Source organism: Pristiophorus japonicus, chromosome 3 (genome assembly GCF_044704955.1).
Source record: "Pristiophorus japonicus isolate sPriJap1 chromosome 3, sPriJap1.hap1, whole genome shotgun sequence".
NCBI classification, from domain to species: domain Eukaryota; kingdom Metazoa; phylum Chordata; class Chondrichthyes; family Pristiophoridae; genus Pristiophorus; species Pristiophorus japonicus.
This window is the reverse complement of record NC_091979.1, coordinates 98,559,833-98,582,620: the sequence shown is the minus strand read 5'-3', so window position 1 is coordinate 98,582,620 and position 22,788 is coordinate 98,559,833. Positions and strand designations below refer to the sequence as shown.

Genomic DNA, 22,788 nt, shown 5'->3' with positions numbered 1-22,788 from the left:
ACCTGCCCTTATCTTTTGCCAGCGGTAGTGGGTCACAATACTATGCGTTAAAATTGTGTCAGAGTACTATTTATATCATAGGACTCCGACTGCTTTGCATATTTATGGCATCCTTACTTGCCTGTGGCAAGGGCCTCGAACGCTGCCTGAAACATGCCAGTTAAAGGAATTGAGGGATATGGGGATCAGGCGGGAAAGTGGAGTTGAGGTTGAAGATCAGCCATAATATTATTGAATGGTGGAGCAGGCTCGAGGGGCCATTCGGCCTACTCCTGCTCCCATTTCTTTAGCTTCGCACCATAAGAACATATTTAGTGGCAATCAAACTTACACTTTATTCCTTCTATTTTTCCTGGGGCAAATCCAATGGTAAGTACACCACCAATGTTGAAAAGAGATGAGATAAATTGAAAACTAATGATTTGGTGACACAAATGCAATGAGTCTTGATTTGAAGACAGTGAGGCTGGCGATGGATACAAGTGTGGTGCCAACCCGGAGGGCAGGACGATGCTTCTGTTTAAACATCTCGCATGCCCCATTCTTGTCGGGTGTGTGGGTTAAGATCAGTCATAATGTCTCTGAAGATAGATGTGTTAAAATTAACTTCTTGGGTCACAATTTTCCCATAAGCACAATGAGGGATGAAGTCTTTGGGTGGGATATCTCTGGTGGTTCTGGCATTAATTCTCTTTGCCTGAAGATCCAGTGTTCTGCACCCACATCACAGTTCTCCCAAGTTGGAATCAGTGAAGAACAGTTCACCTGCAGAAACAAGAAGGACATTGGCTCACTAATTTCTTGGATGTAAGCCATTCCTGTTGTAACCATCTACATCTACGAGTGGCTGATATATTTACACTTGTGAGATAGTAGCAACTATCTTGACTTTCTGTGCTCTATTGGTCCTTGCTATCTTGTACCTGTCTGAGGATGGAATGGCTGAGCAAACTTTGTGCCAGTAAAGACATCTTCATTTTGTTAAAAATTGTTTGACTAGATTTTAAACAACTCGGGCACTGAAAAATATGGTTATCTTAGCACTTTGTCCCATCCATTAGTGTTGGCCAGGTACTCCATTTCTGCTCCCGTTGAGGTGGTAAACTTTTATAATTTCAATTAATTTCTGACTTAAGTCTCTTTTTACCAAGTTCCGTTGGTGTGATAAAAATTTTATCACCAAAATATCTTCACTGCTTTCCTCCTTCAGCCTCTGCACCGAGCGACTTCTCATCCTCGGTGATTTCATCCCCCATCTCAATTCATCATGCTCTCTCTCCTTCCTCCTGAGATCACTACCTTCCTATCCTCCCTTAATCTCTCTCTCCATGTGAACTCCCCAACCCGTATTCATGACTCCCTTGACCTTGCCATCTCTTATGGCCTCCCTATTCCTGCGAGCGGCCTAAAGCCCAGTACGCGTCCCACAAAGCTGTCGTGGGTGTTGCCTGCGGCAATCTCACGGGGCACTTCTGAATTTTCGCTCCGGGGCGAAAAGCGGGTTGCTGTACACTGTGATGACCTCATCATCGCTGGTGCAGCGGCCCGTGGCGCTGCCGCTAAACTCCTGTGGAGTTTCACGGGAGTCGGTAGCGGTGCCGCGCATGGGCCAAATATCGTTTGCATCCTGTGCTAAAGGAGGTGCAAACAACCTAAATTTTCCCCCCTTTATTCCTTCTATTTTTCCTGGGGCAAATCCAATAGTAAGGACACCACCAATGTTGAAAAGAGATGAGAGAAATTGAAAACTAATGATTTGGTGACACAAATCGTGAAGATGCAGAGAGAAAACATGTATTTGAACTTTAGGAAGAACAATAGAGGAAACTTAGTATTTAATTCATTTTTAGGATGTGCACCAGCCTTGGCACTGTGGCAGTCTTCATTTTGCCACCTGTGAGTGGCATAAATAAAATCTTAAGTCCTTAGTTTTCCTCTTTTTTATTGTTTTCTAGTTTCTTGACCAGAAAGAAATGCTCCTTTTAAGCTTCCACATTGTTCAAGTGATGCCAGAAGGAGCACTTCCACTTGTGAAAAGAAAGGACAGAGCAAAATGAATAGTGCATAGAGGCATTTCCTCCCCTCTGTACAGATACAATGTATGATTGACAAGCCATCACGGAAATACATTTAAATTACACTATGAATATTGATTTGGTGGTATAATAATACTTAAGTGATGAGCCACAGCAAAGGTGCCATATAGTGGGTGGCGCACTCCTGGCTCATAATGAGCGTGTACTTCCTAGCCACCATATTGGAAGCTATTAAGTGCCCGAAACACATTACTGGGCCCATGACTTCAAATTCCACCATGGAAAATTGTGAAACTGAATTTAATAAATTTTGATAATTCGGGTCTAGCAGCAGGAAAAATTACCATCAAAGCTGCTGAGTATTGTAAAAAATCTTAATTCCAGTTGCAAGCCATTCAGCTATAAACCGTTGTTATAGAACACAATCGTAAAAGCAAGAACTGCAGCGGTTCAAAGAAAAGGCCCACCACCTCCTCAGAGCAACTAGGGTAGGCAATTACAATGCAGCTTTGCCAACATTTCCCACATCCTGAGAGCAGATGTAAAGAAAGAAGGTGCCCCTGTATAATTTTCTACTCCTGTCTGATGGAGTTATGCTGGAAATATGTTGTAACTTGTGAGGAGCATCCTGCATAGTTTATTTACTGTGCTGGCTAAGTGCCAGCTCTCCTCCTCTTGCAAGTTCCCTTGCCTACTCTCCAGTGTACTTTACTGTTCACTTGGCATTTCTGTGACAAGGATGCCACCATTATGACTTAAAGTAGTGCCTTTCCCTGCTTCAGGTCAAATTGCAACATTCATTTTGCTCTGTCCTTTCTTTTCAAAAGTGGAAGTGCTCCTTCTGGCGTCACCAGAACAATGCGGACCAATGCCTCTCCAGGCTTTCCCTCTTCCATGATCTCAAATCTCTGCGGACCTATGTTTTGTCCTGGTCGGATCAAACTTTGGGCTGCTTGATACTGTGCCAGCCCAGAGTCGGATAGCTGCATCGGGACGCTCATTCAGTGCCTACAGCCTGTCATATATATGTTAATGAGGTCCGACCCTCGATATGGACTGGGCTTCCCGACGACCAACATACTCTGCCAGTTGGCCGCCAGATAGTGCAAATCCACCCCAAATAGACAATCCAAATAGACTGCACCTAATATATTCATTTGTTTTAAAGACCTAACTCAAATCTACGCTTCATGATAAACCTATCGTGGTAACTAAGGGACTTTAAAGGTAGGTATCCTTCTAGTGGCCCTTTTCTGTACCGCTTCGAGGGACTCCTACCATGTGAATGGACCAAAACTGGATACAGTATTCTAAATGAGACCTAACCAAGGCCTTGTACATAGATATTATAGTATTTTTGTTTTTTGTATTTAATTGTCTTGGTAACACATCCTTGCACTTTATTTGCCTTTGCAATAGCAAGGCAGCACTCATCATGGACCTTCAGAGATTGAGTTACTGCATCGTAGACACGTGCTTTTTGTTGACCCTACTTGTGTGCATAACACTACGCTTATTTATATTAAATATCTGCCAAGCATGGGTCCATTTCCCCCATCAACAACAACTTGTATTTATATAGTGCCTTTAACATAATAAAACGTAATAATAAATAAATATAATATTGGCCCGAAAATTATGGTCGGAGGATTCCTGCGGGCAGATGCCTCCGACCTAAAATGTTTTTCCGAAAGTACCTGGTGGTCTCGGAGGAACATAGACTTGTAGTCCGAGAACAAGATGAGCAGCCCAGCTTTGGGCTCACGCATCCCAGGAACATAAACGCAACCTGGGAACATGTGGGCCTGGACTACCAATGAACATGGAGTATTCTCATTGATAATAATGGAAGCTCTGTTTGTACGAGCTGCCATTACTAATGAGAATACCCCCAGAAACACAACACAATAAATAAATTAAAAGAACACCTCCCATATTTAAAATGAATTGAAATTGAATTTAATTAAATGTTCGAGGAAAAAAAATATTTTTGTGACATTTTTAAAAATGTTTTAATAGGGTTAAAAATAAACTTGCCTTAATGGACAAGGTTTTTAATATAAAAATTAGTGATAAAATTTAATTTTTATGTTTTAAAACTGTTACGCTGGTAAAAGTAGGCTATATGTATGCTTTTACCCAGGCGTAAGATTTCAAAGGACATTCGCTGGGCAAATAGCGTAAATTTCTGCCCCCGCGAATGTCCTTTTCCCGGAGATGCATACAATCTGTCATGGGTTTGACAGATCGCAGAAGCTGGTCCTCTGCACATGCGCATTGTGCGCCGAGAACCGACATTTGCGAGGCCTCTTCGGGAGCAAGCGCACTTTGTACACATCGAGAGGCCGCAGTTTTCGGGCCAATAAAATTCACCTCCATACCTGCCTGTAATCTATTTTTCGAATCCACGGTCCTAACGCCCTACGTTATCTTTATAGCTTCCGTGAATTTGTTGGCAGTTCCCTCAATGCCTTCATCCAGATTGATAACGATGGTGCAGACCAAAGGTCATAACACTGATCCTTGTCGTAGCTGGTAACTATAAAAAACAATCATCAGTAAAAACATTCTATGAGAATGCAACCAATTCTTTATAGCAAAATCTGCTCGCTAAGCCCACAGAACTCCGTTTTATAAAGTAACATATTTTAATGGGGAAGGTGGGTTGGGGGTGAGGGCAGGCCCTGAGGTGGTCAGGAAACCCGGGAGAACAGGGGTCTATAGAAGATCAGGGGCTGGGAGGAGCGCGGGGGGGTGGGGGAGGTCTTGTGGGGTGAGGGGGGGGAGGTCTCCGATTGTGGAGGTGGGTGTCCAGAGGGATCCTGGATCCAGGATGTGGGTATAAAGGCACTTGCCTCCTGGATGCAGCAGTCCTCGCCTTGCTGTTGCTGCTGGGTCTTGCGAAGTGTGTAAAACCCGACCAGCTACAGTTAAACACAAAATGGAGGTTAAAGAAGAGGCTTCCAGTCTCTTATAATATTTCAAGAGACTGCCCACCTGGCAGCAGATTGGCTGCACGCCTCCATCATGACTCTCTTAAAACTGGGTGGGTGGGTTGGACGTGGGTTCAGGTTGGGATTCATAGTTTTAACACATTAACTATCCCCACTCCCAACCCACTTGTTTTTTTTAAATTCCCCCCATTGGGCTTAAGTTTCGGCCTGAATTGCTCCTATTTTTTTGGAGCAACTAGTTTAGAATGGAGCAATTGGAAATTGCAATTCTCGGCATTTAATTTGCTCCAGTTTTAGTGAGTTAGAATAGTTTCATTGTAGAACAGATTTTTTTTTTCAAAAGTGGGTGTGTCCAGCCACTTAGTTATGTTTTGCAAATTTAGGCAACGAAAACTTACTCCAAACTAACTTGGAATGGAGTAAGTGTAGATTTTTGTACGCTCAGAAAAACCTTGCCTACACTTTAGGAATTAGGCGTAGAGAATGAGAGAGGGGGAGGGGGAGGGGGGTGTGTGGGGAAGAGAAGTTATGGAACTTTACAAGCATTTAACAGTTTCACTTCTACAAATAAAGAGCCATCCTGAATAATAAATTATAGATAAATAAAGAAAATAAAAAATACATTGAATTTACCTACCTGTCTGAAGCAGCCTTCGAGCTGCAAAGATTCAAACCGTTCGGCCGGGGACAAAGCACTGGGAGGGAGAGCCAGCCAGTCAGTCAGCCAGCCAGTCAGCCAGTTTAAAAGTTAAATTTGTAATTCAAGTATGGGTGCTCCATTATCAACACCACGGATTATGCAATGGTTCTCCATCAATTCACTGCATAGGAGAGAATTGATTAGAGCTCACCGCACCAGGAACATCATAGCCTGAAGACTGATGGGCAGGAGACCTTACCCACGTCGGAAATATCGAGCCAGGCATTCGTAACAGGACATGAGCGAGGCTGATTGTGTCAAAATGCTGTGTTTCCGAAGAGAAGTTGTCATTGAGAACTATGATTTGATGAGAACAGATTTGCAGCCCAGAAGTAGAACGCCGACTGCCTTGTCTGTTGAAGTGAAGGTACCAGCTGCACTTTCCTTCTATGCCTCAGGATCGTTTCAAGCTACAACTGGAGATGTGTGCGCCATCTCTCAACGTGCAATACATGCCTGTGTTTACCAGGTCGCGGCTGCACTGTATGCGTGGAGGAATTACTTCATTAAGTTCCCATTCTCGAGGGGCTATATGGTCTACTCCTGTTCCTAATTCTTATGTTCTTAAGTTCTTATTAATGTTGGGGAAGTCCAGAACCAGGGGTCACAGTCTAAGGATAAGGGGTAAGCCATTTAGGACCAAGATGAGGAGAAACTTCTTTACCCAGAGATTGGTGAACCTGTGGAATTTTTTACCACAAAAAGTTGTTGAGTCCAATTCACTAAATATATTCAAAAAGGATTTAGATGTATTCCTTACTACTATGGGGATCAAGGGGTATGGCGAGAAATCAGGAATGGGGTACTGAAGTTGCATGTTCATCCATTAACTCATTGAATGGCGGTGCAGGCTTGAAGGGCCGAATGGCCTACTCCTGCACCTATTTTCTATGTTTCTATGACCGGCCAAGCAATGCATGACAGGGCTGTGGGCTTCTCCAGGATTGCTGGCTTCCCAAAGGTGCATTGATTGTACCCACATCGCCTTGCGAGTACCTGTGGAGGATTCCGAGCAGTACAGGAATAGAAAAGGTTTCCACTCCATTAATGTGCAGCTCTTGTGTGACAACAAGCAGCATCATGTCAGTCGCTGCGAGATACCCTGACAACACCCATGATGCGTTCATCCTGTGCGACAGCGTTATATCTTTTGTAACTTTACAAGTTTATAAGTGATCTTAAAGAGTCATATTAAAAAGTAAAGTTTGATACAACAAATATTTTATTACACTAATGTGAACTTTTCAATAAAATATTGAATATAGCAGAGCTGGCTACTGGGAGACAAAGAGTACGGCCTGGCCACCTGGCTCATGACTCCCCTATGCGTAACACGGACAGAAGCTGACCATCAATACAACATGTCGCACATTGCGACGCACAGCATCATAGAGAGGACCATTGGCATCTTGAAACAGGAGGCCACTCGCAATACTCTCCTCAGATTGTCGGTCACTTCACTGTTGTGTGCTGCATGCTGCATAACTTGGCCATCATGAGGCAGCAGGAGCTGGTAGTGGAACCAGAAGACCCACATAAGGGGCGAGTGCCTGATGATAGTAATTTGGAAGAGCAGGATGATAACGATGATCAGAAAAGCATGCAAGTGCCTGGTGCCGGAGCACGAGGTCGGAGGAGGGCCGTCCATCGTGCTCCTTTAACGATTGCTCGAGCCCTGCGCCAGCAGCTCATCCGTGAACGCTTCAATTACTGATGCCTGAGGGCTCTGCGACCACTGTTGCGCATGGACATGTTTATTCTTTGGAGTTGTCCCAATGTTGTGTTGTGTTAATGGAAAAATATTTTATTGAAAAGTTCATGTTAGTGTAATAAAATATTTGTTGTATCAAACTTTACTTTTTAATATGACTCTTTAAGATCACTTATAAACTTGTAAAGTTACAAAACAATTTCAGTGTGAAAAATCTTACACTCTTAAGATCACTTAAACTTCAAGATCACTTTTTAGGTGCAAAATTAAATAAGTTACAAAATGTGAGAACATTGACACTATAAGATCACTTAAAAACCCTAAGATCACTTAAGTTATAAAGTTACAAAACAATTTCAATTTGAAAAACGTTACTACAGAAGGCATGTTGGCCTTCATAGCGAGGGGATTTGAGTACAAGGGCAGGGAGCTGTTGCTACAATTGTACAGGGCCTTGGTGAGGCCACACCTGGAGTATTGTGTACAGTTTTGGTCTCCTAACCTGAGGAAGGACATTCTTGCTATTGAGGGAGTGCAGCGAAGGTTCACCAGACTGATTCCCGGGATGGCGGGACTGACCTATCAAGAAAGACTGGATCAACTGGGCTTGTATTCACTGGAGTTCAGAAGAATGAGAGGGGACCTCATAGAAACGTTTAAAATTCTGACGGGGTTGGACAGGTTAGATGCAGGAAGAATGTTCCCAATGTTGGGGAAGTCCAGAACCAGGGGACACAGTCTAAGGATAAGGGGGAAGCCATTTAGGACCGAGATGAGGAGGAATTTCTTCACCCAGAGAGTGGTGAACCTGTGGAATTCTCTACCACAGAAAGTTGTTGAGGCCAATTCACTAAATATATTCAAAAAGGAGTTAGATGAAGTCCTTACTACTAGGGGAATCAAGGGGTATGGTGAGAAAGCAGGAATGGGGTACTGAAGTTGCATGTTCAGCCATGAACTCATTGAATGGCGGTGCAGGCTAGAAGGGCCGAATGGCCTACTCCTGCACCTATTTTCTATGTTTCTATGTTTCTAAGAACAAAAGCAGCAGAGAAAGGCTGCAACCGTCTCTCATCCCCATCTCTGTGAATGTTCACTTCTTCATGGGAGTGTCATTTGATTGGCTGGGCTGTGTGCCCTTATTGCAGCAGTTACACCCAGGCCCTCCCTGATGGCCTGTGCCGTCGGTTGCACTCCCTCAGACATTCCCTCCCTCATTTCCTGTGTCATTACTGCTATTTCTCCCATCAATACCATCACCTCTTCACCCACTGCACTGACGCTGCCCACAAGTGATCGGGTAAGGTCTCCACACCCAATGCCACAACCTGAGCCGCATCTGTTGCACGGTGCATCTCAGGAGATCGTGTTTCCAATCTCTTTCTCCTCTGCCTGGGTCTGCCTCGCGGCAGCATTCAAGTGCGAGCCATGGGCTGGGATGGTGGGGCAGTGTCTGTAAACTGCTCCATTTATACCAGCAGCACCACTGGGACCCGCAACATCGGAATCTGTGAAACCATGGAAGGTGGAATCAAAACCTATGCAAGGAGTTAAAACACTGATGTACACTAATGTGGGCTCATAAATATTAAGTTGGAAGGCCTCGCCTGAAGACATTTCAGTCATCGCCTGTAGCCAACCTTGGTCTGGATCGTCCGCATCTGGTTCTTGTTCTGGATCTTCAGGATTGGCATCATCATCCGCAAAATATATCAGAACAGTCAAATATTTAGCAGCAGAGGAAGGGGCAGGATGGGTGGTATGAGTACTCTCACACATGGCCAGGCAGCAGGTTGATTTGAAGGGCCATGATGCATTTTCAGGACTTGCCCTCTTCCTCGCTTGCGAGCCCAGCTTGTGCTGTACTGATTGCTTTTCTCCATGTACGACTCATCATAGCAGCTACCCTCTGTTCCAAGGGTGTCAGTGGATGCAGATTTGGCGTGCCTCCTCCTGTTCGAGTTGTTTCCCTTTTGTTGTGGGTCAGTTTCTTCTGCAAAGATTAAAATATAACTTTTTACAGAGTGCGTCTTTCTGCAGGGTGGGACATATACAGATAGTCACATTTACAATTACGATTCCATTGAAAAATGAAAATATTACTTACACTAACTACTTGACCAAGGTCGTGCCATTTCTTTTTACACTGGCTTCCAGATCTCCTGGTCTGCACCACTGCGCAGTAATCTTCTGCAACTTGGTTCCAGCGTTTCTTCATTTCTTTGGGTGGCACTTTTATGCGACCTCTGTTGCTGGTATCTAGCTCCTGCCATCTCTGCTCAATGACGTTAACTAATGTCTCCACTTCCTCATGCAAGAAATTCTTTGTTCTTGGTGGACGTTGTTCCATTGCTGTATTCAGTTGACACTCTGATTTTTCAAAACACACAGTCCTTAATTTGCATGCACCTATGCAGCACTTGTTCTGGAAGTTTAGCAGCAAAAAGCAGCACTCTCTGATTTCAGCAGGTGATTTCTTCAACAGTGCTGCTAAAAGCACTCCTTCAGACACACAAAATCAACAAAATTCACTCACCAGCCTTTCCACAGCTCCACAAAAAAAACCCAGCACTTTTCCTGCTTTACCTTTTAAAAATGGTCGAGTGCCAATGTTTGTATCACACTGCGCATGCGCGCACGCACAGGGCTGCTGGCACGAAACTGCTTCTGTGAGCTAGCCCCGCCCCCCCTGCCAGCAGATAATCGGCCCCAAGCTTTGGCCTCTTTCCCCCCCGCAGATGCTTCCATGCCGCGCCAAGTTGGAACGGGCCCGATTTGGATCGGAGAATGCCGCCGCAGGTATTAGGCGCACTTTTTATCCCACCAAACAGGCGTGCCTCTCGGAAGTGCGCCATTCTGAAGGAGGCCCGAAACTTGTTTCCATAGTATGGCATCTTGTCAGAAGCTTTTTAAAAATCAAGGTGCATAATTTCAATTGGGCTTCCTACATCCACCAATCCAGCAACTGCTTCAAACCCATTTAACCAGGTTGGTGAGAAATGACCTTTTGCAGAAGTCTGGTTGAGCCTCCCCAGTAACCTGTTCCCTGTCGAGGTAGTTTTACAGTGGATCTCTGCTCATTTCTTCCAGCAATTTGCCAACAGCCGAAGTCAAGCTAATGGGTCTGTAATTTCTGAGTTGTGATTTGTTGGCCTTTTAAAGTATTAGCACCATGTTGGCCTCTCTCCAGTCCATGGGAACAATCCTGGATCTCAGCCAGTTGTTAAATATATGGGCAAGTGGCTCACAGAGCACAGCCCCCATTTCTTTGAGCACCCTCGGTCAGCCTGATCATTTCGAGATCACCACTTCTAGCCAGGATTATATCTGCATCCACTTTGGCGCTTTCAATTATAGCATCAACAGGAATGAAGTGTTATTGCTAACCCAGCGCCACCTTTAGTAGTGAAGATTGCGATATAAAACTTTTGTTACATCCTGGGAGCCCACCCAAATCTGCCCTGAGGAATCCTTCACTGGCCCTATGCAGTCTTTTAATGGTCCTCTGACCCCAAACAGCTGAAAAATACTTGCTATTACTACCACTTCCTCTCTAATGTCCTGCGGCTACTCTGATAGCTTTAGTTGCCATTAATCAAGATTGGCACCTATCCCGGTTTTCCTGATTTAAAAAAAAAAGTATTTGTGCTTAAATCTGATTTGTCTATGGGCATGATCTTTTAGCCAATTTGGCTTTGTTCTGCCCAGTTAGCTCTAAGGACATACATGGCTTTTCTTTTCATAAGGATGGTATTGAAGGCATTCCATTTTTTTCCATGTTGCTATTTTCTCAGCCCAGTAGGACCGCCTAATCAGTCTGATTCACATCATCTTTGCAAGTGTAGCCCTCTTGAAATCTAATACTGGTATTATATTTTCAGAAGTTTTGGTTGAATATAATACAGGTTGAACCTCCCTGATCTGGAACCCTCGGGACCTGGCCTGTTCTGGATCAGAGATTTTTCTGGACGAAGGGTGGTCATGTTAAATTGGATGGTACAGGTACTGAGCAAGGGGATATTGGGGCTGGGAGTGCGGCAGAGAGATCATTGGGGCGGGGGGGGGGGGGGGTGGGGTGGGGGAGGGTGATGTGGTGGATAACTGGGTCAGGCCAGCGATTGAGGGAGTTCGAGGAAGGACTTCAATTTGTTCATGTCGGAGTTCTGCGCATGTGCCACCCGGTGGCCAGGAATGGTTCTGGATGAGGGATGGTTCTGGATAAGGGAGGTTCAACCTGTAATAATATGGTCATTATTACCCAGGTGTTCCCCCACATTAAGGTCTGATACCGCATCATGGTCATTACTGAAAACTAAATCTAGTATCAGATTATCCCTCGTTTCCTCACTAATACGTTGTATAAGGAAACCAATGCTTTCGGATACTACTACCCTAACCTTAACCCTAAATGGTTCACCATTGAATATTTGTGAAATAAAATCTACATTTGACTGAGGGTAGTTAAGTTGATGGGTTACGTATCCATTCTACTCAGGAGGCAATGCTTCAAATCCCAGCTTCGTCAGAAGGGTAGTGCTCAATGTTTGCATTGCATCCATTTAGGTAAAATCCTAATTCAGTTGCTCTTGTAATTTGTGCCCAGATTGCCTCCTTCTAATAGGTCCCTTGACCTTGAGGCTTGTTACAGGTACTAATGATCAATTTAGAGTCAATAGCTTGATTCACCCAAATAGCTTCAGCTATACTTTGTGAAATAAAATAAATCACCTCTTTTCATAGAAAACATAGAAACATAGAAAATAGGTGCAGGAGTAGGCCATTCAGCCCTTCTAGCCTGCACCGCCATTCAATGAGTTCATGGCTGAACATGTAACTTCAGTACCCCTTCCTGCTTTCTCGCCATACCCCTTGATCCCCCTAGTAGTAAGGACTTCATCTAACTCCCTTTTGAATATATTTAGTGAATTGGCCTCGACTACTTTCTGTGGTAGAGAATTCCACAGGTTCACCACTCTCTTGGTGAAGAAGTTTCTCCTCATCTCGGTCCTAAATGGCTTACCCCTTATCCTTAGACTGTGACCCCTGGTTCTGGACTTCCCCAACATTGGGAACATTCTTCCTGCATCTAACCTGTCTAAACCCATCAGAATTTTAAACGTTTCTATGAGGTCCCCGCTCATTCTTCTGAACTCCAGTGAATACAAGCCCAGTTGATCCAGTCTTTCTTGATAGGTCAGTCCCACCATCCCGGGAATCAGAACAGTTCGGTTTGTTCTTCATACCTTTTTGTCCTAATCCATCCTTTCAAAATCCTTTATAACCTTTTAGTTGGATTTTTGATATCTCATTTGCAATCAGCTTGCTGTTTTTGACTTGTAATCCTCCCCCACTAAATTATTTTGTTGTCATTTGTAAAACATAATCATTAAATCAAGTGCCCCCCCTTGTTTTTTTTTAAACCAGAAACATAAATTATACAAGTGCCCCCTGGCAAAAAGGGGGCAGGGGGGGGGGTACTAAAACCCAGCACAATAAACAAATTAAACTTTAAACATGTAAAATCAAATTAAAATTTGGTTGCCGGGGTTGATGATGCACTCCAGTCCCTCTGGTGCCCACCTCTCGCGGAAGGCCGCGAGCGTACCAGTGGACACCGCATGCTCCATCTCCAGGGACACCCTGGCTCGGATGTAACCACGGAAGAGAGGCAGGCAGTTGGGCTGGACGACCCCCTCGACCGCCCGCTGCCTGGATCGGCTGATGGCCCCCTTGATCATGCCCAGGAACAGTCGTACGAGGAGGCCCTCTGACCTACCCGCTCCCCTCCGCACAGGATGCCCAAAGATCAGGAGTGTAGGACTGAAGTGCAACCAGAATTTGAGGAGCAGCTCCTTCAAATAATGGAATAGGGGCTGCAACTCGCACATTCCATAAAAACATGGAACACGGGACTCCTCTAGACCGCAGAAATTGCTGGCGGCCTGGGAGCCCGTGAACTGACTTAAACATTTATTTCATGGGACTGCTCCGCGCACCACTCTCAAGGCCAAGTCCCCAATAAATAGTGGGAGGACTCTCGCGTAGAGTGCACTCCACTGGGGACCCCCGCCTCCTCCGGACGGCAAGCTGGTACGCCATGGCGTGTCCGGATGGCAAATGAGGATGGCAAGGTGCAGAATACAGGAAACCCCTCCGTGCAGAACTGAAAGGCACGGAGGGGATTTCCCGGAGGAGGCTCAAGTTGTGAGGCGCCGGCTCCCGAGGGAGGTTTCGGGGCTTGGCGCCGATGAATTCCGTCCGGACGGGGGTCAGTTCGGACAGGATCTCCCCATGTGCTTGAGCCTCCTCGACACAACTGAGTCGGGGCCCAACGCTACTTTCAACGACTCGATGACATTGGCCACGCGCCGGACGTCGGCCCAGTTTAGGCACCGTGCCAGCAAGTCTGGTGCCATCCAGCCCGCTCCTCCGCCATCGAGCAAGTCCCTGATCCTGGTCACCTCACCAGCCACAACCCTCTCGTCTGCCTACCACCTAAAACCGCGGTCGTGGAGGTACGGATTGCTGAGCAGCGGCTCCTGCAGGACAGCTGCCACTCCAGACGAGGGAGAGCTGCTCTTGGTGGCGACTCTGTTCCAGACCCTGATGAGTTCCTGGTAAAAGACAGGCAGCCCCCCCCGCATCGCGGTCCTGATGCCCCCCATCCTCACAAACAGGAGCTGCGTGTCGGAATTGAGGCAGTACTGCTGGCGGAAGAAATACGTCCCAACGCGCACCATCTAGGAGGGGGCTCGATGTAGAGGCATCTCTGCAAGGTCTGAAGACAGAAAGTTGCAGCCTGGGTGCTAACGCACACTAAGCGGGAGACTCAGAACTGCAGCAGAGATCCAGTGCTTCCTGTTGTTCCAGAAGAAGTCCACCAGCTTCTTCTGTATCTTGCTGACAAACGCAGGGGGAGGGGTCAAAGTGACCAACCGGTATCACAGCATAGCGGCGACCAGCTGGTTTATGACGAGCGCTCGACCCCCCACCCCCCCCCCTCCCCGCAACTACAATCCTTGAGTTGATCTCCAGCTGAGATAGTATTTGAAAGCCGTACTAGCAGATCTTCCATGATATTGCTCGCATTGAATCAAGGGATATACATCGTAACAATTTGGGTATTATGCAATATAGTGCACAATGTATCAGGGACACTGATTTATAAGTTAAATTATGTTTTATTACATGGCTTTTTATTAGATTTTTATCAGTGTTTTGGGGAGTGAATTCCATTACTTCATTTTTCTTTGAAAACTGCAATGTGCCCTTGATTAATCTTTGGTCTTTATTTTCTTTCTATATATGATCTATATTTATTCCTTTACTTGTGCACTTAATGTTTATTCTGTACCATATTTGAACCTTTCCTCGGGAGTTCCACGATCGTTCGCTGGAACTGCGGCATAAGACTGCAGAAAACTCAGAGAAATTGTGTAAACAGCCTTTACGCCATTTCTACGGGGCTTTGCAGCACCAGGAGTATGATCGTAAGCATTGGTTGCACAAGGGCCATGCCTCAGCACTGGGATGGATGGGAGTCCTGAGGTTTGGCAGCATGGGAGTGAAGTGTCCTGCAGTTTGGTGCCACTATGCAAAGGGAACCTGGGGTATATCCGAACTGGGGGATGGAATGTGAGGTTTTGCTTACTAGTGCATTCCTGGGGTGTGTCCGCAGTGGGAGTGGAGGAAAGGCAAAGATCTGGCAGCAACTGGTTTGTAACTTTTTAATAGAACTCTGCAATCATCGCTTCAGGTTTTTGTGATTAGTTTCTGTAAAAATGTTGCTCACTTAGATGAATATCACAGCTGCATAAATAAATATCCAGGGGCCAATGCTCCTTGGGGGTTTCACTGGTCTTCCACTGTAAGACTGGCAAGAGACTAGTGAAAGTCCCCCAGTTTCCCTTTTGCCTTGTATGGGGCAGGACCTCTCCAGGAATGTGCCCTTGACCCCCTCCCTGCAAGGAAGCCCCCAACATTAAAAAAAACAAGAAATGATCCCCCGAATATACGGTGCGTAGTAGACCGTGACCATGGGGGCGGCGGTGATGGGGGTAGACAGTGACCAAGGTTGGATCACTGGAATATCAGGCTTCCATGGGTAAGTGGGATATCAGGCTTCCATGGGTAAATGGAATATCAGGCTTCTATGGGTAAGTGGGTGTTGGAAATCCAGAAGTGTGTCTAGAATGTCGCCTGTGCCCGCCTATCCCCTGGTAATGAGGTGTCCTTCCAGTGAACTCTGGCGAGCACGAACCTGGCACATGGCCCTCATTGCAACTCATGGATTTTTGGGCGCTAGACTTCTCTGCCTATCTGGAACAGCAAGTAATCACATGTCTACTTTAATAACATTGTATTTTTAATTTCAACTGGCCAAATTCATAAATTGAGCAATTTTTACATCATTTGGGTCTTCCTGTCAATCCTGAATACTTCCATAAATTACTCAACAAAAGGTTATTTTATTGAAATAAAGGGCTGAACACATTTTTGGGATAAAAACCTGAACAACAAAATGTTATATATATTTTTTTAAAGTGGTCACAGCTTATGTAATTATTGGCACGCAACAGCAGCTAATTAGAATTTGACTCACCTACAAACTAATCTTATCAAAAAATGATTAACTATAAATAGTGGGGCAGTCTCTATCTCTGTCTCTCTTTTCTCTCTCTCAGCATAATTTACTGTACAGTGGGACCTGGGGGTAATTGTGCAGGTACAGCAAGTGATCAGGAAGGTCAATGGTATCTTGGCCTTTATTGCAAAGGGGATGGAGTGCTGTTTTGGTTTCCATATTTATGAAAGGATATACTTGCTTTGGAGGCAGTTCAGAGAAGGTTCAATAGGTTGATTCCGGGGATGAGGGGGTTGACTTATGAGGAAAGATTGAGTAGGTTGGGCCTCTACTCATTGGAATTCCAAAGAATGAGAAGTGATCTTATCGAAACATATAAGATTATGAGGGGGCTTGACAAGGTGGATGCAGAGAGGATGTTTCCACTGATGGGGGAAACTAGAACTAGAGGGCACGATCTTAGAATAAGGGGCCACCCATTTAAAACAGAGATGAGGAGAAATTTCTTCTCTGAGGGTTGTAAATCTGTGGAATTTGCTGCCTCAGAGAGCTGTGGAAGCTGGGACATCGAATAAATTTAAAACAGAAATAGACAGTTTCTTAAACGATAAGGGGATAAGGGGCTATGGGGAGCGGGCGGGGAAGTGGAGCTGAGTCCATGATCAGATCTTATTGAATGGCGGAACAGGCTTGAGGGGCCGTAAGGCCTACTCCTGTTCCTATTTCTTATGTTCTTATAATGAGCTTTCTGCATAAAAATAATTAAGTTACAAGCTTTTATTTAAAAGTTCAGTTGAAAACCTACTCAAATCATCATCCAGTTTGCATTCAAGATATTTTTAGAAGCAGTGAAATATTGCCCGGCATACATTTTAAATACCAAATACTACTGTCTGGATTTAACTGCAGTGTATGACCAGGCCATTGGCAGATTATTTCTGACATCTGGTGTAATGGCTGCCATGCTATGCAGGCCCCTCTTTCCCAACCCCCCCCCCCCCCCCACTAATTTTGCACTGTTTTGGCTTGTTTCTGTGGTGTGTGGAGGATGTGGAATGAAGCAGAAAGCTAGATTTCTTAACAGATAGGGTCTTCTATTCCTTGAATGTTTTGCACACCACCAAGCTTGGCAGGGGTATCGCTTTTGGGAGGTTGGTGATGAGCTGTCAGTTGCAGTTTAGCACTAGGGGTTTTATAAGATGGAAACCACTTGTCGATCTGCAACATTGGGATGACATTTTGTGTGTGCTCAGTACTTGGCTCCCCAGAACCTATCAAACGCTTAGTGTGTGGAGGATGCACATCACTCAAGCAATGAGGACCCTATCATATAGGTAACCTACTTTTTTATTCCTTTTATTGAATACAAGTTTAAAATACACATTTTTGAACCCACATATATGAATAAAATATTACTGGTGGAATTTGTTGTACTGTTACTACGGTATTTAAAAGCTGCTTTTGTATTCCAAGTACAGTTTTGTGAAAAATTATTATATTTCCAAGAACATTCAAATGGATGAAAGGAGGATTTCTAATTTTTTTTCTGTGACCAGAATATAAATGGCCTGGGGGATAGCGCATCTTTAACAGCATGTTTTCTAAATTAAATGAGAAATGTTGACCTTTCTGTATGTTTGGACATAGCCCAAAAATGCTAGTATTAATTGTGATCTAGAAAGGGCTTTCTTATTACGAGAACATGGCACATAGGTTGACATTATTTTCCAAGATGTACTCTTCCTGACTTGACAATGCCAAAGTGTTCAGTTTCTAAGACTGCAATCTCATTAGTACTGATAGCCAGAATGAAACTGCTACACTCAACTCCCAGTACAGGAATTTGGAAGATCTGTGTTTACATTTCAGGGCCACAGGCATGCATAATGTGTCTCTATTACCAAGAACATCAAGATAAAATTATATGCATATGAAAACATGTGGTTACTGCCCTGATCGTTCACACAGCGAGTAGGTGATCCATGCAGCCCAGGAAACCATCAGATGGGATCCTCAGTCCGTGCTGACATTGCTGATCTCAGCCGAGGTGACGATAGGGGTATCGTGCTAAGATTGGTCTCGGCACCCTGGTTTAGAGAGGGGAAAATTGACTAGGGTTCCTACTCTTGATTGCTATCCAGTGACCTAAGCTGGAAATGTGCACGGATGAAAGTGAAATGAGGACAGAATTGAGCTTGGCTGTGATGCCATCCACAGTTTAATAACCTGCTAAAACATTCAACTGGATGTGAAGAATGGATATGTTGGTGAGGTACCGGGAGCGACATGGGTGTTTTATTAAATGTTTCTGTAAAGTTTCTATTACTGTGATGTCGCAGATAAAAAATCTTTCTTTTCACCACTTTTCGATTATGGACAAATTTGTGTGCACCTTTGGAAATGTTTTAGTGAGTTGGAGTGAATGGTGAGCCATAACGGTACCTCCAGCAATGGTGGTCAGTGTGAAAGGAATGGTCATTGTAAGGATGCTTTATGGTGTTGCTATGGGTGGTGCCAACCTGGCACAGCGTGTGGCAGCCATATGGGTGTAATACGTAAAGTTAAGTAAATCTGGCCATGGTGAGCCCATTCCTGGCCTCCCAGGCAGCAATGTGTTGGTGGGATCTGGATCGCAGGTTTCTCTTGCTCCCTCTCCTCCTCGTCTTCCAGCTGATGCTGTTCTTCCTTCTCCTCCTCCTCTAAAGAGGATGTGTGCTCTGTGCTTAGTTCCTCATGCAGCACTAATCCTCGCTGCTGCGCTATGTTGTGCAGACCATAACGATTCTGGAAACCCTGGGTGGTGTGTACTGAAGGGCTCCTTGAGATCTGTCAAAGCATCTGAAATGCATTGTCTGCTCTGGCACATCTGGTGGAAATGTGGCTTTCATTATATATCTCCTGGGCCTCAGCACTTGGCTTCCTCAAGGGTGCCATGAGTCACGTATTCATTGGATAGCCCTTGTCTCCAAGCAGCCAGCTGGTAAATCTTTTTGAAGGAGCAAAGAGCTGAGGGAGGTTGGACTGGCGCAAGACTAGAATCATGACAGATGCCAGTGAATTTTGTGCCCACATGCTTGACGAGCTGCACATTGAGGGAGTGGAAGCTCTTCCAGTTGACAAAGACACCTGGTGATGATGCAATGCCCTGATGGCCACGTGTACAGTCGATGATGCCCTGCACCCGTGGGAAGCCAGCCAGAGTGGCAAAGCCGAGCACCCGCTTAATAACACTGGCTTCATCTGTGGCAAAGTTGAAATAAAGGAAAGTGTCCAATTAAAAGCAAGGGCATACAAAGTGGCCAAAACTAGTGGAAGGGCAGAAGATTGGGAAGCTTTTAAAAGCCAGCAAAGAATAACTCAAAAAATAATTAAGAAAGGGAAGATAGACTATGAAAGTAAACTAGCACGAAATATAAAAACACACAGCAAGAGTTTCTACAGATATATAAAAAGGTAAAGAGTGGCTAAAGTAAATGTTGGCCCCTTACAGGACGAGACTGAGGAATTAGTGATGGGGCACATGGAGATGGCAGAAACTCTGAACAAATATTTTAGAACATAAGAACATAAGAAATAGAAGCAGGAGTAGGCCATACGGCCCCTCGAGCCTGCTCCGCCATTTAATACGATCATGGCTGATCCTATCATGGACTCGGGTCTACTTCCCTGCCCGCTCTCCATAACCCCTTATTCCCTTATCATTTAAGAAACTGTCTATTTCTGTCTTAAATTTACTCAATGTCCCAGCTTCCACAGCCCTCTGAGACAGCGAATTCCACAGATCCACATGCCTCTGAGAAGAAATTTCTCCTCATCTCAGTTTTAAATGTGCAGCCCCTTATTCTAAGATTATGTTCCCCTTCTCAGTGCAAACATCCTCTCTGCATCCACCTTGTCAAGCCCCCTCATAATCTTATACGTTTCTGTCATGTATATACATGCTGTTTGTAGCCACCAGATGGTGTCATTGTTGGAGGCCACTGAGCAGCACGCACATGGTGCTGCTCTGGTATAAAAGGCCAGCCATTTTGTGAGTAAGGCATTTTGGGCCATAATAAAGTAGAAACAAGGTTGTACCTTGTTCAGTTAAACAGTACTAAGTTTGTACCTTTATTGCATATGTAACATTTGGCGACGAGAATACGAACATTTGTTTGCAAAATGAGCACGATTGGATTTTTAGAACGAATTGTGGAGGGAGAAGATTGGGCAGACTTTGAGCTGTTTGAACCAGTACTTCGAGGCCAAGAAAATGAAGGGGGTCGATGATGCAGATTGGCGCTGGGCCGATTTCCTCACTATGTGCAGTTCAAAGATCTACGGTCTGATGATGAATCTACTCATGCCTAGTGATCCAACAGAGAAAATGTACGAGGAGTTGTGTACATTGGTATGGGAGCACCTCAAGCCAGACGACCGTATCATCATCTCGAGATACAGGTTTTATACACGTTCAATCGGAGGGCCAGAACACGGCGGAATTCATTGCCGACCTGAGATGTCTAGCCGGACCGTGCAAGTTCCGGTTGGTGTTGGCAGACATGCTGCAGGACTTCTTTGTTATCGGTATCAACCACGAGCTGATCCTGCGCAAACTTCTGGTAGTGGAGTAGTTGGGTTTAAAAAGGGCCATCCAGATTGCTCAATCATGTATGACAACGGACAGGAGTTTAAAGCAAATATCGGTGAAGAACCGAACCTCGACAAGTACTGTAAATGCGATTGATTCACCGTTCGGCAGCGCGGCACGTGGCAAGGCCTATCCAGTTGCGTTCGCGGAACCTGTGGCTGGCCAAAGTCCGCCACAGGAATGTATCCGATTTCTCCGTGTTAGCGTTGTGGGGGAAATCATCAGCACCAGCAGTGCCGATTTAAACAATATAATTGCAAAGGCTGTCTGAGAGTGGGGCATCTCCAGCGCAAGTGTCCGCAGATGAACAAGCGAGCTGCGACACACCAAGTGGAGGATGAGAGTCAGACCAGTGCAGATCTGGATACGCAATCAGAGGTGGAAGTGTATGGACTGTACTCTTTCATAACCAAGAGTAAACCAATTATGATTAAAGTGAAGTTTAGTGGGATTCCGGTATCGATGGAACTGGACACTGGCGAGTCAATCGATCACGAATGAGAGGGCATTTAATAAGCTGTGGGATACGAAGACTGTGAGGCTCATGCTGAGCCTTGTTAACGTCAAGCTGTGCACGTACACTAAAGAACTGATAATTTGTGCACTGCCAAAGACCTTTAATGTGTCGTATAACGGTGCAGTTCACAAGTTACCGCTGTGGATTGTTCCAGGCAATGGCCCAACGCTGCTCGGCAGGAGCTGGTTGGAGAAAATCAGATGCGACTGGAACGACATAAAGGCATTGTCGTCGGAGGAAGATACATGTGCTCAAGTATTGAGCAAGTTCCCCTCGCTGTTCAAACCGGGTATCGGCAACTTCACGGGAGCCAAGGTGCAGATCCACGTGGACTCAGATGCAAGACCCGTCCATCATAAAGCTCTGGCAGTGCTGTATATGATGAGGGAGAAGGTCAAAATTGAACTGGACAGACTCCAGCGTGAAGGGATCATATCACCGGTCGAATTTAATGACTGGGCCAGCCCCATTGTTCCTGTGCTGAAAAGTGATGGCACAGTCAGAATCTGTGGAGACTACAAGGCTACGATCAACAGATTTTCGAAACAAGATCAGTACCCATTACCGAAGGCTGATGACTTGTTTGTGACATTAGCCAGAGGGAAGTCGTTCACAAAACTGAACTTGACGTCGGCCTATATGATACAGGATTTGGTCGAGACGTCGAAGATACTTATGTGAATTAACACACACAAAGGACTGTTTATTTACCACAGGTGCCCATTTGGAATTTGCTCGGCTGCAGCAATATTCCAGAGGAATATGGAAAGTCTACTGAAGTCCGTTCCCAGAACCGTCGTGTTCCAAGATGACATCTTGATCACAGGTCGTGACTCCAAGGAACATCTGATCAACCTGGAAGAGGTTCTTCTGCGTTTGGACAGAGTGGGACTCCGACTTAAACGCTCGAAGTGTGTCTTCATGGCACCGGAGGTCGAATTCCTCGGGAGGTAAATCGCCGCTGATGGCATCAGACCTACTGACGTGAAAACCAAAGCCATCAAGAATGCACCCAAGCCGCAGAACATGATGCGTTCGTTCCTGGGTCTGCTCAACTACTTTGGTAACTTCCTACCTAAATTGAGCACCTTACTTGAACCACTGCACATGCTGTTGAGAAAAGACAAGTAGTGGATGTGGGGCGCATTGCAAGACAGAGCTTTCGAGAAAGCCACCAATCTGTATTGCTCGAACAAGCTGCTGGTACATTATGACCTGTGTAAACATTTAGTTTTGGCCTGTGACGCATCGTAATATGGAATTGATTGGCATGTTGTAACACGCAATGAGTCGGGGAAACTTCAGCCTGTCGCGCATGCATCCAAAAGTTTGTCTAAAGCAGAAAGAGCCGACAGTATCGTAGAAAAAGAAGCTTGAGCGTGTGTGTACAGTGTTAAAAAGATGCATCAATACCTGTTCGGTCTGAGGTTTGAATTAGAGACCGATCACAAGCCGCTCATTTTGTTGTTTTCAGAGAGCAAAGGTATCAAGATCAACGCCTCATCCCGCATCCAAAGATGGGTGCTGACATTATCTGCCTACGATTGTCATTCGCCACAGACCTGGCACAGAGAATTATGCCGATGCTTTGAGCCGGTTGCCGTTGCCCACACTGGAGGTGGAAACGCCACAACCAGCAGATTTAATGTTAATCAT

The 22,788-nt window shown here is 45.2% G+C and overlaps 1 protein-coding gene across 2 annotated transcripts in view; it reads left to right on the top strand.

The window, feature by feature from the left end:
• The window catches only part of gpd2 (glycerol-3-phosphate dehydrogenase 2 (mitochondrial)), a 231,470-nt gene that overhangs the window by 54,362 nt on the left and 154,320 nt on the right, over window positions 1–22,788 (top strand). The window lies entirely within an intron of this gene.